This window comes from Aphelocoma coerulescens, chromosome 8 (assembly GCF_041296385.1).
Source record: "Aphelocoma coerulescens isolate FSJ_1873_10779 chromosome 8, UR_Acoe_1.0, whole genome shotgun sequence".
Classification (NCBI taxonomy): domain Eukaryota; kingdom Metazoa; phylum Chordata; class Aves; order Passeriformes; family Corvidae; genus Aphelocoma; species Aphelocoma coerulescens.
Window position 1 is genome coordinate 19,933,153 of NC_091022.1, and position 15,889 is coordinate 19,949,041.

The 15,889-nt window shown below is 41.1% G+C and overlaps 1 protein-coding gene across 10 annotated transcripts in view; it reads right to left on the minus strand.

Moving 5' to 3' along the window:
- Positions 1-15,889, minus strand: part of ADGRL2 (adhesion G protein-coupled receptor L2) — a 387,257-nt gene that overhangs the window by 150,836 nt on the left and 220,532 nt on the right. For 3 of the 10 annotated variants that reach the window (XM_069023031.1, XM_069023037.1, XM_069023036.1), the window contains exon 1: positions 7,130-7,523. The exons of 1 other annotated variant lie outside the window; for it this stretch is intronic. The gene's annotated coding sequence lies outside the window, so the exon portion shown is untranslated. Of the gene's footprint in view, positions 1-7,129; positions 7,524-8,824; positions 8,894-15,889 lie in introns of those variants that run through there. 6 more of the 10 variants (XM_069023032.1, XM_069023034.1, XM_069023028.1 and 3 more) reach the window with 3 other exon arrangements.

Below are 15,889 nucleotides of genomic sequence, written 5' to 3' on the forward strand. Positions count from 1 at the left end.
AAAATACCAACAGAGGGCACAAAGGAAAGCAGCAGCCCAACTTAAACGAGAGACTGGGGATTTTATCACATCCACAGGCAACTGGATAAACAGAAGTACTCTTATTTTTAAAGCATAATTCTCCGGTGATAAATCGTTTTGCTGCTACTTTGCTGATATTATCTATTTTTCCAACAGTTGCACACACAAATGTAACTGTCCATGAAGAAGCTGCACCTCTCTAGCAGTGGTGAACACTCAGTGCTTGGCTAGTCCCACACTGTCCCCACCACAGGAAGCAGCAAAAAAGCCCAAGAAATGGGAAAATTCCCTTCTTTACCATAAAAGGTATGAACACTCCCACATCTATGAATCAAGACATCCCTTATTTAAGTATTAAACAAAATTTGTATCAGAACTTGGGATTTTAAATAGCACTCTTCATTCATGTTATTTCGTTCCAGCTTTTGTAGCCCACTGCAATCAAGTAACACATCATTAACATATAAACATAGAAAAAAAACCCCACTCATCTGTATTACATTTTAGAAAAACTGCTCCCTCTTGTCCCTATATTGCCTGTTTTGCAAAAGGAAGTATCTTTCTTGGGTGATAAACACATTGTAGAGCAAGGGTAAAGAAAAAAGATTTCAGAGTTATTTAGTACATCAAGGGACAAAACAGGCAGACCGAGACTCTACCATATTTGTATGAGGAAATGGCATAAAGTAAATCTCTTATGACAAAAAAACCCTGCATTACATTAAAAGGAAAACATTCCTAATACTGCATCTAAGTAAGAAACACAAGTAGCTTCTTATTAGCTCTAACTAGATTTTCTCTGAAGCTAGCTACTCTCACTACTGGAACACAGACATTGATACTTAAATCTTTTTGTGTAAATGTTAGCGTTTATAATGTGCTCCTAAGAGATTAAGATTAGAAAAAAAAATAACCACACAACCAAGACAGGCCCTATTTTTCTCAGCCCATGATCACTTGTCAAGCCATGATTAATGCTGTGCTCTGTAGAGGGAGACATTACATCTAGGCTACAACAGACCTAAATTTTACCCTCAGGCAGAAGCCTTGATTTAAACATCTCTATTCAAAGTGACATTTGTCCTCTCTTTTCAACCAGTTTCCTCTGAAATTCCAGTAAACTGACTTTGTGACCTACAAATGGTCCATTGATTCTAACTTGTCGTGTTGCCTGTCCTTGTAGCAAAGTTAGTTTTGGTGACTGAATGAAGCAAGATGCTATGCATTCAAGAAAAATACAGGAGCAGAGTCCATTAGGTGCTCTATTAAATGCTCGGTTGGATAACAGGAACTAGAATTTATGGTTATATGGATTCCAGCTTACACAGAAGAGCTAAAGATGAATACTGAGGTCAACATTAGAAATCAGAAGATATTTTTATATTGAGACGTAACAATGGCCTTCATATTCTGAGGTGATGAGCAAAGATTTTTTTTTTGTATTACAGACAAGAACACGGGCATTGTCAGAGCCACCCTGAAAAGTAATTACATTTTATCTCTCGCCTTTCACTCTGAAATGTCTGCTAAGGTATTTACATTTGTCTGTTACGAGAACAACAAGTGAAAAAACTAGTTGTTATCACTTATCTCAAGTAAATACTATTTCTCCAGTGAATGGTATTATTCCATCTGTTTTATAAAGATATTGTTAGATCCTCCGATTTATCGTAACTGCTATTGTAGGAATAAAAATAAGACATGCTTATACCTTATAAAGAAATAGACAAATAGCAGACCTGGACATGTAGAATAGTCAATATCCTTCTTACCGAACATGAAAAATGGCAACATTTGATAATATTAAGCAATTTAGACAGTGCTGGCAAGTTCCTACTAGCCAAGGTAATCTTATTTCTGGTGCTTTTCAGGGTAAATTGATTTTTTTCCTCCTCTTAGCTGCTCTGATAATTGAACAAACGTATACAAGTGTGATGGGATTTTACCTAGCAGACAACACACAAAACATTCCCCAAGCATGGAGTATCTTACTCATAAAAAAGGATTTTTGTTGTAATTAAGCAAACTGTATTTAAGCTTGTTTTGTGCCAGAGTAACAATCAACAGCATTTTGCTAGAGACTGCACTCTACCTGCAGGTGTTGAGCATTGTGCTTGCTTCAGTCAGGCTGAAATGCTTTTTACTATCATGTATTTCTAAATAATTTGGGTAAATGGCAAGCAAGAGTTGGTTCAATCATTAGAGCACCTCATGAAAATCAGAAAGAAAGAATTCATGACGTATGCATATTACATATTCTTTTAAAACCCGTAAAATACTCCATTTAATGTAACAATCCGTAACCTGGAGAAACTACAATTTTGAATTGGAAGACTTTTTTCCTTCCCCCTTTTGGAATCAATTTCTAGTTAACTATCAGTTTGCATCTAGAGAATGCTGTCAGACTGTAGCACTCACTAAGCAAGTGTATTTCTATAACGAAATTGCTGATATTAAGCGACACAATCTTCCCAATCCATGCTGTAGAAGCACATCTCGTATATTACAGGCTGAAAGAAACCTGAACTCCTAGAAAATTATCTATTGAAGAGGGCTTTAGTCCTGTCATCTTTCACCTTTTAAATGAAGAATGTTAAAAAGAATCACATTTTCTAAATAAAGACTAGAAGTATTTTCTATATAATCAAATATAATCAAATTAAATTGCAAGTTACCAATATTCCAGAGCCACCTGCTACTGTTATTTTAAAAACTGTTGGAAACAAAATGCAGGTATCTTTGAAAAGTATTTAAATATTAAACATGATTGTTAAGAGTATTGAGAATGGCCTTAAAGTAGGTTTTTGTTTTTCCAGTTTTCTTGACATCCAATTACAAACATGATGGTTTAAATTTTTTACTTGTTTCAAACTCAGGACGTTTTTAAAAATGATAGACAGCTTTTAAGTTTAAAAGCTGCACGTAAATACTTAAAAAGGTCAATTTCTTGTAATTTCAAATCACTTTTGTACATCATAAACATCAATTCTAAAAGATGCTTTGAAAGAGTCTGTTTAACATGACACCTCCAAGTAACATGACTGACTGTAAATTTCACTAGCCTGTGCTCTGAAGTATCTTGGTTCATAGCTGTTTGTCTGCCTGGGCATGGATATGACTTCCATTACACACCAGACATAGCTTAACTTCTTCACTTGCAGCTGACTAGGTAAAAATCCCTATTTGTTACTTCCAGTTCCTGTATAATCAGTTATCCACAGCTATTCCTTCGTGGAAATGCAGAGGAATCATAGAGCGTTTTTTGATATAAAGTGTTACTGCTAGGTTATTTGTCATTAACTTTAAGCTTGTCACAATCCTCAGCAGGAGCCATACTACAAGGTAACAGTATTTTCTTACAGGTATGGCAACATTTTACATGGACACAGGATGAACAAGGGCCTGCAAATACATAAAGTTTTAGTTCAAATGTCACTAAAAACTTATCATCGTGTTTCTGTGCTCTCTAGATGTCAAACAATTCTTTCTACTGTATGTTTATTATGATTTAAATGAATTTATGACACACTACCTAGAAATATATTTCAAATAAAACTTGGATAAATATTTTGCCTAACTAGAGACTTCTCTCTCCAAAACCCTTAAGTGAAAATTATGGACTTTTTAAAAAAGCTGTACTTCTAACTGTAGTAAATTTTCTTCATCACAACTATTCTCATTTAAAAAATCTCTATTCATCAAAATGTCATGTCTATATGTCGCATTTTTAAAATAAAACCAACCATATTATTACATACTATTAACCTTAAAGACTACAAACTCCTAGGACTATACTACCCTGCTTATTTAAATTTTAATAAGGTGCTTCCTTACTAGAGACTAGGATTCCTGAGTAACCCCCTTTCCTGACTTTATGCATTAAAAGTGGTAAGAGATAAATAAAACATTGAGAAAGCTTCTGAAGTGATCAAATAAGAACTAACTAAGCAAACTTTGGGTTTTTTAAAGCTTTCCTCTTGCTCATTTTAAGAAGGGAAACACCCAGAAGCCTGGTGTTAATGTCTCTGCTGATTGTGAAAATTGCAGCAATAAAAACTCCAACTGCTTGTTTTAAATTAAGACTTGCAAGACTACATGTGAGATCTGTATCTTTACATTAGTTTTTATAACATTTGGAAGTTTGGTTGCCTGCTTTGATGTTGGTCTATTAATGAGCAGGGGAGCCAAAAGCCAGGAAAAAATATGTTTACTGGAAAGTCTCAAGTCAAAACCTGAAGTAATTGGTTTGTTCTACCCCACATGATTCAACATCCAGATTCCCCCAACTACCAGCTCCCTAAGCTATCTGAACGTCTACGCTTTTTTACTGTTGCCAACACATAGTAACCTACAGTGATTGAAAATGGCAGCTGAAGTGCTGCTGCAGCACGTTAATTTTTCTCTAAGTGGTCCAATTTTGTCATCTGAATGTTGAAAATCTTCTTTTTACTACTTTTTTACCTTTAGAGGTTCGTCGAATTTGGGGTTGCCGTCACATAAACCGAAGTGCAACATTTCCAAGACAATTTTTAAATTATCCCTAATAGCTGAAAGAATAATGCACTTTCTTTATAGCACTCTGCATTCAAAGCAGACTAGTTAACAGCAACTTAAGTGTGATAATGGCAATTACATCAATATGTTCCTTTTACACCACCAAAAGGTACTACTTCAGACAGCTAAAGACATTAGGTAAATATACTGCTGGAAATTACCTGAAAGTAATTATGTAATTTTAGGACCACTAAACGCATCTATTTACAACATGCCCAAATAGCCATGTCCATCTAGGAATAACAGAAATCTCCATAAATTACTTGATCAACTGCAGTGTTTTTCACCAAGACATGCCATATATACTCAGTTCCTTCATTACATGAAAGGAAACTGAAGCCTGAAATTGAATATCCTACTCTAAAGGCACATCACTTTCATGGCAGTAAAAGTAACACCCCCCAAATGGTAAACCAGAAGAAAAAAAAAAAATTATAAAACAAACAAACAAACAAAACCCCCCAAACAACAGACCAAAAGCTACATATCAAGGACTTTAACCAACTTTTTAAAAACACAAAAGATGTGTTTTAGTATCTGTATCATTCAAGTTAAAGGTTTGGAAAGAAGCAATACGCAAGGAAAGCATAGGAAGTTCTTTTTTGCCAGAGATATAAACCAGAATACAGTTCCCAAGAAACATCTGGTCCCTGGAAAAGGTCCCAACTTATTGATGGATAACTGGATTTTGCTTGGCTTTTGGGTTGCTGGATTATGAATATTGATTTGCAAAGGTAATAAAAGGGTAGGCCAGGCCACATCCCCTTTCAAACTCCAGAAAACAATAACAAAAGAATAAAAAACTATGAACATGTAATCTCATAAAACAACTTGCAATGCGATAAATGTTCTACACAGCCACCAAAACAGCACTCCTGCCATAGCTGGTTTCAAATTATTTATGATAGGGTAATACTAACCACAAATTAGGTTATCTTAGTAAACACAGTATCACTGATTAAATGAGATTACAAGAATTACTCATTTTCACTTTTCCTGGAATGAAAAGGAAATGGGAGCATATGGCTGGTGGTGATCAAAACTTCTTTTAAAACTCTCCATAAAAATATCTATTATTCCAGCCTACCCACCCATTAAGGAGGGAAGCATATTTGTTTCAAAGGCCTGGAACCGAGAGGTCTTTTATTACAAGATTTCATTTGTTTTCTGAAGTAATTAGAAGGTCTTCCCCATTCAGCCCTCCACGCAGAAACGTGTAGGCCATACCCAGAGCATGAGCGCGGTAGAAAGGGCTTTCTAAATCCCCCTCCCTGAGAGCAGGCATCAGAAACCACGCCACCGTGCCTGTCATAAAAGGTCACTTTTTTCCTCGGAACAAACCATTAATCAATAGAGTGTAATTGTCCGAGCGCTCGCAAGGGCTCTGCAGCGGAGGGACCTTGTTTTTCACTCGCATAATTGCAAAACAGCAAAAGTTCAGAAACATAACCCAAATCCACCTCCCCATTTTGCCCCTTTACAATTCCCTCTGCCCTTTGGGCCTCTTCTTGGAAGCAAATGGAAGACAAGCTGAAGTTTTCTCAATTGAGCCGGAGCTAAGAAACCTTTGATATGCTAATACCTTCCTTCAAACGGTAAGAATTCACACTTGCATTAATTCAAACAATTTCTGCAGAATGATGCGAAATGGCACCTCTTTTCGTGGCAAGCAACAAAAGGAGGGAGCCGGGGCGTCTGAGGAAGCCAAACAGCAGAACATTTGTTCCGCAGGATTCCTTCCGTCGCGCACAGGGGCATTTCTGGGCAAAGAAAACACACCTGAGCACCAGCAGAGCTCTTTACTTTCTGACAAACCGCGCTCAAATCCCAGCAGGGCCGGCGCAGACTAACAACAAGATGTTATTTTTAGAGCCAGACACAGCAACGGTGCCTCATGACACACTGTTTTCTGTCTCCAGATGGCCCCAGATTTCTACATGTGAAAATAAATAGAAATAAAAAGAAAAAAAAAAGGGAAAAAAAAAAAAAAAAAAGTTGTTCTCGCCCCACAGCCGACAAAGGGTAATTTATTCCTCTTCCCACAGCCACCCCCCACCTCGCACGGGCTGGGAGCCGGGCACTCAGCAGAGTTACACAAATAAACCCGCAACAGGTAATTATTTAGCGAACGGATGGAACTTTGCGCGCTGCGCGGGGCGCGCCGCGGAGCGCCGGGCCTGCTGGGCGGGCGGACCCCGGGCGCAGCCCCCGCGGCGGGGCGGCCAGCGGTGGCGGGCGGGGGCGGCGGGACCCGCCGCGGCTGCCGCAGGTCCCTCCGCAGGGCGCGGGGGGGCGGCGGCGGAGCGCGGCTGTTCCGCGCGGGCGGAGCGCGGCCGTGCGGAGCGGCGGCGCCTCCGCGCTGCCCGCGCCCAGAGCCGCGGGCTCACCGAGGGGCACAGTGCCCCGCCGGCGGCGGCCCCGCGGCAGCGGCAGGCGAGGCAGACCCCAAAGTAAGCGCATCCCTGCCGGCGGCTCGGCAAGGGAACGTCCAGAAGTCAGGGAGCAGGCGCCGGCAGGAACGCGCGGCGAGGCTGCAACGCCGGGCTCCGCTTACCTATGTCTGGGAGCCGAAGGCGGGCCGGGGTCTGTGTCCCCGGCGGGACCCGCGGTCCGGGTCAGCCCACCGAGCGCAGGGTTGCGGGAGATCGCGGCGGAGTTAGTCCCGGGGCCCCGGCGGCGGCGCGGGAGCGGGCGGGCGGGCGGTGGGATGCGGCGAGTGCGGGCGGCAGCCGGCGCTGCGGCTCGGAGGGCTGGGGCAGCGCAGAGCAGGGGCGTCTTCTTCTCCACGCAGCCGGCCGGGAGGGTCTTCTGGGTCTAAGTCAACATTTTCCTGCAGTTCCCCACACTCCGCTCCGCAGGAAACGCGCGATGCAGCCAGGCTCCCGCACGCACGCACACAAGAAATAAATTCAATTAAAAAAAAAAAAAAAAAAAAAAAAAAAGCCGAAATGGGGAGGAGGACGGGCGCAACGCAGTGTGTGCGCCCAGCCTCGGGAGTCTCTTCTGTGAAGCGATCAGGAGGCGATGCCAGCAGCTGGGGTAGCGGGGAACAACTCGAATGTTACAATGGACCCCCTCCTCCGTGTCTTTCGCACCGACCGGATTCACATCTCCCGGGATGACATTCTGGCCTCTGGCGGAGTGCGGGGCCGGCCCCTCCTCGTATTTTCTCCTCTTCCTCCCTGTGCTGCTGCCCCGCCAGCGACTGGAGATCGGGCGCCGGGAGCTGAGCGAGTAACGCGCGCGGTAATGGGAAAAACGCAATACATACACACAAAAAAAAAAAAAAAAAAATCCCAATGAATGTATGGCAGCCTCTCCGTGCTCGTGCACCACTCCGTCTGCGGCTGGGGAGCGCCAAGTCCTGACACGGACTCTCCGCCGGCTCTGAACTGGAGTCACCTCCAGCCTCCTCCCCCTCCAATCTCCACCCCTTCTCCTTGCGCTCCCACCCCTGGGCTCAGCTAATCATATAAACATATTATCACGTAGAGCGGCATCGGCGAAGGACAAAAATCTCTCCCTTCCTGTCGTTTTCAGTCCCCCCCGCCCTTCATTCATTTGGTGGGGGGGGGGGGGGGCTGAAGGCTAAATAGCGGCCCTTCGGCACCAGAGGCCGCGCAGACCGGCTGCGCGCTGCCGCTGCCCGCGCCGCCGCCTCGGATGCCGAGGGGTGCGCACCGCCGCGGAGCCGCTCGCCCGCCGCCGCGGAGCCGCTGGGTGCCCCTGCCCGGCGCCTGGGGCCCCGGCGCTGGCCGGGCCTGGGGCCTGGGGCCTGCCGCCACCCCTCCCTTCGCCTCCCCGGCGGCTGCAGGCGCGCAGGCCGGCCGGCCGGAGGCGTCCCCGCCGCACCTTCGTGCCCGTACCCGACCGCGCGGCGATGCCGCGCACCCCGCCTGGTGCGGGGGCCCGAGCGGAGCTGCCCGGCCGGCTGGGATCGCCGCGCCGTCCCGGCTCTCCGCACCGCAGCGCCTGTCCCCCGCCTCCCCTTTCCCGGCATCACCCAAAAATCCTTCACCGTCTGGGCGGGTAGCGAGAGAGAGCAGGCACGGCGGGAGGACGGGGGGTCCCGGCACCTCAGAGCCTTCACGGCTCCGCTGGTCCTTTCCTTCGCTGCCTCGCATTGACATGGCCCGGCTTCTGCCCGGCAGGGACGGCGCGCCGAGGCACAGCGATGCATTAGGGAAAACATGTCAGGGCACGGTAAACAGCACTTGGAAGCGATTTAAAGGATACTCAGTTGACTCACTGCTGTGCTCGGATACAAAACGCAGTCTAGTAGCGTTGTTGCATTCTCTCAAAAAATCTGCTCTTGGAAACCAGGTCTGGGATTGTCAGTAGGGTTTGGGTTTCTCCTCTGTATGGATGCAGAACGCTGAGGATCCGCTCTGACCTTTCAGGATGTGCAACATGGGCAATTCCCAGCTCTCAAGGTCAGGGAGAAGCAGCTGGGCATTAGCGAGGGCCAATGCCAGCGGGGAGCGCGGCGGGGCCGATGCCAGCGGGGATCGGGACCGTGTGCGCGTCCCACGCTCCGCGCCCGCGCGGGGTTGCGGTGACCAGAGGGAGCGACAGCCGCGGTCAAAGCAGCTCAGACATGACCTGGTAACTGCCCCCTCCCTTTGTTTGGGGGTTTTAGCAATCCCCTCCCTCGCTGCAGCACTGACATGAAATCCTCTCAACTGCATTTACCCTCAGAATCGTATCTACTAGGCAGGACCACTTGGGGGTTGATCAACTGTTTTAGGTCCAAAGCACATTGACAATCCAGTGTACAACACCCCGCACCACAGCAGAGAATCAGGATCATTACCTTTGTTAATGGTAATGATTTATTTTTTTACTTAATCATTTTGATGTCTCTGCATACCTGTGCAATTTGTGTTTAGAAATTGTAGCATGTATGAAGAGAAACATGACACGTTAAAAGGAGACTGGATCTTGAAGACCTTGTAATATGGAGTAGTGAGAACCATAGAGCTGGTCCACGGCTCTTCAAAACCACATTAAACTTTCAACAATGCTAGCAACAATCTTGGGGATGAATATTTAAAAGTCACTGAAATATGGGTATGCCACAGCCATGCTGGCCTTCCTCAGTTCACAGTGTCTGTCCAGGGCACTGGGGAGTGCAAGAACAATCTCAAGCTTTTAGGACCAAAGGAGTAGTTCTGCCATAGTAAGCAGTACACCTTCCTGAGGCCTGTTTCAACTGGGTTAAATCTGCAAAATGTCTCAAAACCAAACAGAATGGAAGGACAGATCATCTGTCTATGCAATAGTTTTGTACTTACTGTATATAGTTAAAAGTATGGGTTACTGTGAGAGCAACATACAGCAAAAGAGCAGATTCTCTATTAAGTTCTTTGTGTATTCCTAATATAGCCAATTGCCCTTTCTCACTGAAAGCATCCTTATAAACACCTGTATAAATCCTAAATAACCCCTTATGCATTTCCAATGGAATTAAATTATACGGGCATTTTAATGTATTTTATTAGAAGCTGATTTTCATTGAAAGGATTGGATGCATCTCTTATGGAAACATGCTTAAAAACAGGGTCATAGAAATATAAAGATATACATATTGACTTGCTATGATTTTACCAGAGTTTTAAATTGTATCATTAACAAGTCCTACTTTTTCTTTTTTTTTTTTAAATAAATGTAATTGCAGATAAGCAGTGATAGCCCTGAGCTAACAGACTTTTGCTTAGTTGATGAGAACAGGATTTAGCCAGAAAACTGTCGATAATACAAGAATTATCTGGGGTTGATGGTTTTCCTTTGAGAGGACATGAGAGAGAGAGGTTCTTCTGTTTGTAACAAAAAAAAAGTCTGTTGGGTTCTCTAAATTTTTTCTGCCCACAAAGAGATTGAAAGGAACTGCAGAACTAGGCTTTGTGCTAATATTTGCAGAAGTCAAAGTGAATTCACCTATGTGGATTCAAATGTAGGACTGAAGTTCATTTTCCCTCTTTTCATCAAAAACTTCTGGAATCATATTTCTCTCTACATGCAGAGATGGAGTTTTACAACTCTTTTACAATGGCAAGCTGTAAAACTGAGTTTTAAACAATTGGTAAAAATGCGGAGACCTTTTAGCATTTGTTTCGAAAACACATGTTTCCATTAATTCTCATTAAAACTGCATTAAGATATAAGAATACCTGGCAGAGGTGTATATTTTTTTGGCAAGTATAATACTATTATTTAAATGATTAATTTTACTTCACATGAATCAGCATATGTTTCTTTAAAAGAAAAATTGTACACACATGTACCCAAGGCATGCTTAAATCTGATCCTTTAGTTTTTACTCAGCCACAATTATTGCCAGATTTGAATATTAATATGTAAGAAGGAATTATAACAAATCAAGTTCCTTTCCACCATTATGACTTCCTATTATTTGCTTTTTGACATATCCTTATAAATATGAATCTTATTCCATACAGACTCCACAGAGAAGTACAGACAAGTAGATTTTCCTTAAAATCTTGCTTTGCTGCAACAGTGCAAAATATCTAGCTTGAAACAAAACAAGAAATGTTGCAATCTTATCAAAATAATTTGCAAAATTTTATCCCCACTCTTTAACTAATGTTAAATTTGTATTATTTCGTGTTAAGGTGTATATTCTGTTTGTATAGCTCTCCAGTTACTTTCATAAATCTGCTGGATGATGTCCTTGAAAAACTAAAAGCAAATACATAGTAATTTTTAAAATAATCACAATTGTGTATCAATTAGCATTTCCAGGGACTATGTGTAGGACAGTAACAACTGGAAAAGATTTAACTGTCAACTGTGTACTTGAAGGAGATGCATCTGAGAAAGATGATTTAACTTGTGGCAAAAATTGGCCAAATTATGATGACTGTAATATGATCTTATAGGCTGCTCTAGCTTTTTTTTTTTTTTTTTTGGTCATAGAATTGCATCTTACATCTGCCTATTCTTAAAAAGGTTAATTTAAAATGTTTAAATACCTCGATAAATAATACTTTGTATTGCCCTAAGTGTCAGTTCTCCCATGAGTAATGGTTTACACAGATTTTATGCAGCCTATTTTTTTATTACTGGAGTTTTATGACTGAACTTTAAATACTAGCGACTGACATTTCCTCTTATCTGTCTGTACTCCTGTGAATAACGTATCAATGAACCTGTAATTAGATGTAATGTTGGCAAAGACTGACAGAAGAGGTAGTAAATATATGTATGCAGTAACATCAGCTAAAATTGGTGTACTAATATGCAGCCGCAGTTTAATTGCTGTGAAGTAAAGATTTCATTTTTTTCCCATGGAAAAGTAACAAACCATTAAATAACTACCATTTCAACATAAAACAGAAAAGAGAAAATTTCGCTTGTTTTATTTAGGAAAATCCCCAATTAATTTTGCAGGCAAATTTATATAAATAAACTGTGAATGATACAAGCCATAAAAGGAAATATTCAGTGTATTGCCTTAAAAGTTTGGAAATATATCTTGACAATTACCGGTCTTTTAAACTAAGTAATTGATTTTAGTGTCACTTGGGGAAAAAAATGAAACCCATCAATAAAATAAGAGAATTCTGCAGCTGTTCCTAACAAATAAATGTAATATGAATTTGCATTTTGCATAGTTTACTTCAGTAATCAATTTTAATGACTCATAATCTATATCATTATTTAAGAAATGACAAAATCATTGACTTACTCATAACACTTGCTAATTGTTTTTAAAAATAAATTCTACACATGACTAAGGAAACACCCATTTCCACTTGCTTTATGTTAAATCAACATCTAACCACTCATGGTGATTTCATTCAAAGAAAACAGAAGGAACACATTAGCTGTGTGGTTAAAGAGATTGATGGGCTTCAAACATTTTAACCATGGATGGTTTTTTTCCAACTGTAGAGACGCATGTTTTTAATTTAAATAGCTTCAAGAAAATGAAGATCATTTTATTCAACAAAGCTGTTTTTTCTTGTTTCTTAGAAATTAATTTAATTTCATTTAATTAAGTAATATTAGAAACAACCTTGTTCAGAGAAAATGCGGCTATGAAACAAAAGCATGTGTACACCATGTTAACTCGTATTCTGAAACAGAATTTTGTATCACATTAAAAAATTAGAAGAGATCAATATGACTTTTGCCAGTAAATTTAGATGCAGTTTTTAATGCAGTTTTTTTCAGTTACCTCTCCATTCTCTGAAGTAAACGTGGGGGAGCAGTGGAGCTCAGCGTTACTGAAGAAATACATTCCTTTGGAATTCAGGTATTTTGGATGTATGTTGGTGGAGAAAAGTTTACAGTTTAATGCTGCAGTCATTTACAAAGGCTGAAGAGTTTTCAAGACTGAGCTGTTAGGAGGCACGTATTAGGACACATTTAAAAAGAAATGAGTTCAATTCCCTGTTTTCGTATGAAAAGCTCAGCACAGAAGCTTAAATGATCATCCCAGGAAAGGAACTGCAGTACTGAGCTTTTGGGGAAAGAGATATGTCATGAGATCCCAATTCTCCAAATAGGTTTGCACATTCTAGGTTCCCTTTCCTCCAACTGCTGTATCTGTATAGGCATGCATTCTGCATTTGGGCAGCAAAACAATGTTTTGTTTTAGTTTTTTTAAGGAGAGAAGCCCAAGAGAATACTAAGAAATTAAATAGATTTTTCTATTTAAAATAAATGCAATTTTGCCTGACAGGCAGGGAGCTCCTTCTCCTCCTCCCCCTTATGGAAAACTATGTTATACAATTTGCCATGACTTTGCTCAGTCTCTGTAATTTGCAGTGAGAGAAGTACCCTGTGTCTCAGACTGGCATGTGTGGTGATCTCTGAGTATTCTTACCATCTCTTCTTACCTCTTGCAACCCTCCTTCTTGATATAAAAGAATGGCAATAATTTGCTTTATCAAATTCCAGTTGCATCTGGACTCAAATCTAGAACTTATATTTATTATGTAGTGCTTTTAAGTAGCATATTACCTAGGTTTCTGGCCACTCTTCTGTTGCTTCTGTATCACAAAATGAAAGGTAATGCAAAAAAGATAAACAAAGAATTCCAATGTAAACCATTGTATTTGCAAGTATGAATCCATGAAGGCTTTACTCTTCTTATCCAAACCCTCACTTAATCTGCACTGTTAAAATCCATATTCTTGATGGCACAGGCCAAGATTTGAGGAGATGTGCACAGCTTTACAAACCCTTAAAGATTTAGATGCCTACATTGGGGTCAGGTTAAATTTACGTTCTTGAGAAGTTATGGGATAAAATACACCAAATTCTTGGACCACAGGTCAGAACTCAGGTCTTCCAATTTCAATTGATTGCTGAAATCATTAAGCTACAGTCACATTCCCTCTGGTGTTCTCACTTTCTAGCCCAGTGACTCATGAATCATCTTCTGTCTGGTGGAAGACTTCAACAGAAGTGGAGACTATTTCCGTCTCCACTCAGGTTGTGGGTTAGAGAATTGTTTACCTGGTGAGAAATGTGCATTTGAAACCCTTCAAGCAGAGGAGAGAACTGAGCCTGTTTCACACACTGGACAAGTCTCTAACTCTCTGCTAGTTGTAGAATAAAGCTACACCTTTAAAAGAAAGGGATGATTGCTGCTGGGTTTAGTGGGAGACTAACTGCATTCATGGGTGTCAGATGCTCTTAAGAGTTTGACTGTCACCTTAAACTGCTCATCTTTGTTTTACACAGAGCCTTAGCAATAATATAGATGCAGAGCTCCTTATTCTGGTTTATCTTGACTGAAGCATTATTTGGCATGAGGAGTATTACAGCGGCAGGAAAATTTGATATAAAAAAATATGGAAGTGCCTCTTGAAGCGAGACATCTTCCCCAAGTGGACAGCATTTAACCAGAGTAGTCTTTAAACTTAACGGCTTAAATTCTTTCCATGTTTCTCTTTAGGAGTCAAGTTGCAGAAATTCTATACATTGCCTACATGAAAATCTGGTCCATAGTCATAATAATCAAGTTGAGAGATATGGTAATAGGTTATGAACAGGAAAGGACAGGGTGCTCACAATCAATCATGAACAGAAAAGAACGTCCCACTGGGACTGCCTCACCTCATGATTGCAACTTTCAAGTTTCCCTTACCAAAAGATGGGGCATGAGAGCCATATTTGCTTCCAAACTTGTACATTTCAGTTCACTTTTCCTGTTTTCCACGTCTCAATATGTGTTATTCTGTCAGAGAAAATGTTTAATTTTTAATTTAGAATTTTCAGTTGGTAGCTTTAATCAAGGCAATGTTGCTTGTGCTTTATATACAGTTATCTGGCTCTACCCATTAGTTCCTCATGCCATTCTGGAAGTGCTTTAACCTCAGTTGATTGGTTGTACTTGGTTTGATTTTGTTACATGGTTTAACACAAGGACTTGGTACCTTATATTTTTTATAAGATTATATTTTTTCCTATTACTGATTGCCATTGAAATGGTGAAAGTTATGTGATTGGCTCCCTCTGGAGCAGATACCAGAGATGCATCATGGATCACTGGTCAGAGAGCCTAGACACAGCAGCAAATTCGGTCTCCCTCCCCTCCCCATCAACTTTGCACAGCAGCACTGCTTTGCAATCCATCTCAGCTGACATGAGCAGAGCATGGAAAGGGAGACCCAGATTTGTTTCCAGGCTTACATCTTCTAGTTCACATTTTGTTCTGCTTATGCTACATTGCCAGGTGTAACTCTGGCAGCTGTAAAGAACAGTCATTTTCTTCACCAAAACTGCCTATAAAGCCTCTGTTTCGGTAATGATTTGTTATATATTACAAACACCTGCAACTTGGGGAATTAATATCACTAAGTATAGGGATCAAAGATATTCCACCTCTTTTTTTCTTTAATTAAATGATCATTTACTTTTGACAGACCTCAATGTTTTTGACAAATAGATTTGAATCTGATTGAAGGTATGGCTACGCCTTTCTAAAAACACTGCAGTCAAAGAATGACATTAGTACCATGCTCCTGTTTTGAGGAATGTAGATTGGCTGCTTAGTACTACTGGTAATTATAAATAATAAAATGTATTCAATAATTAATTAAGATGCTATTCTTCACCTTACTGTGAACACTGGCTGCTGTTTGTTGACTACTCAGCACCAAAATATGATCTTTTTGTATTATATCTGGTAAATCATAGTACTACATTTAATATATCATTAAAACAAGACACTCAAACTTTTATGACATGCTTGGAAAGCAAAGTAGCAAAGAAAGCAAAATAGACCCATATGCATTTACACAGGAATGGGAGAATTTTCTGCATATGCAAGCACTGAATA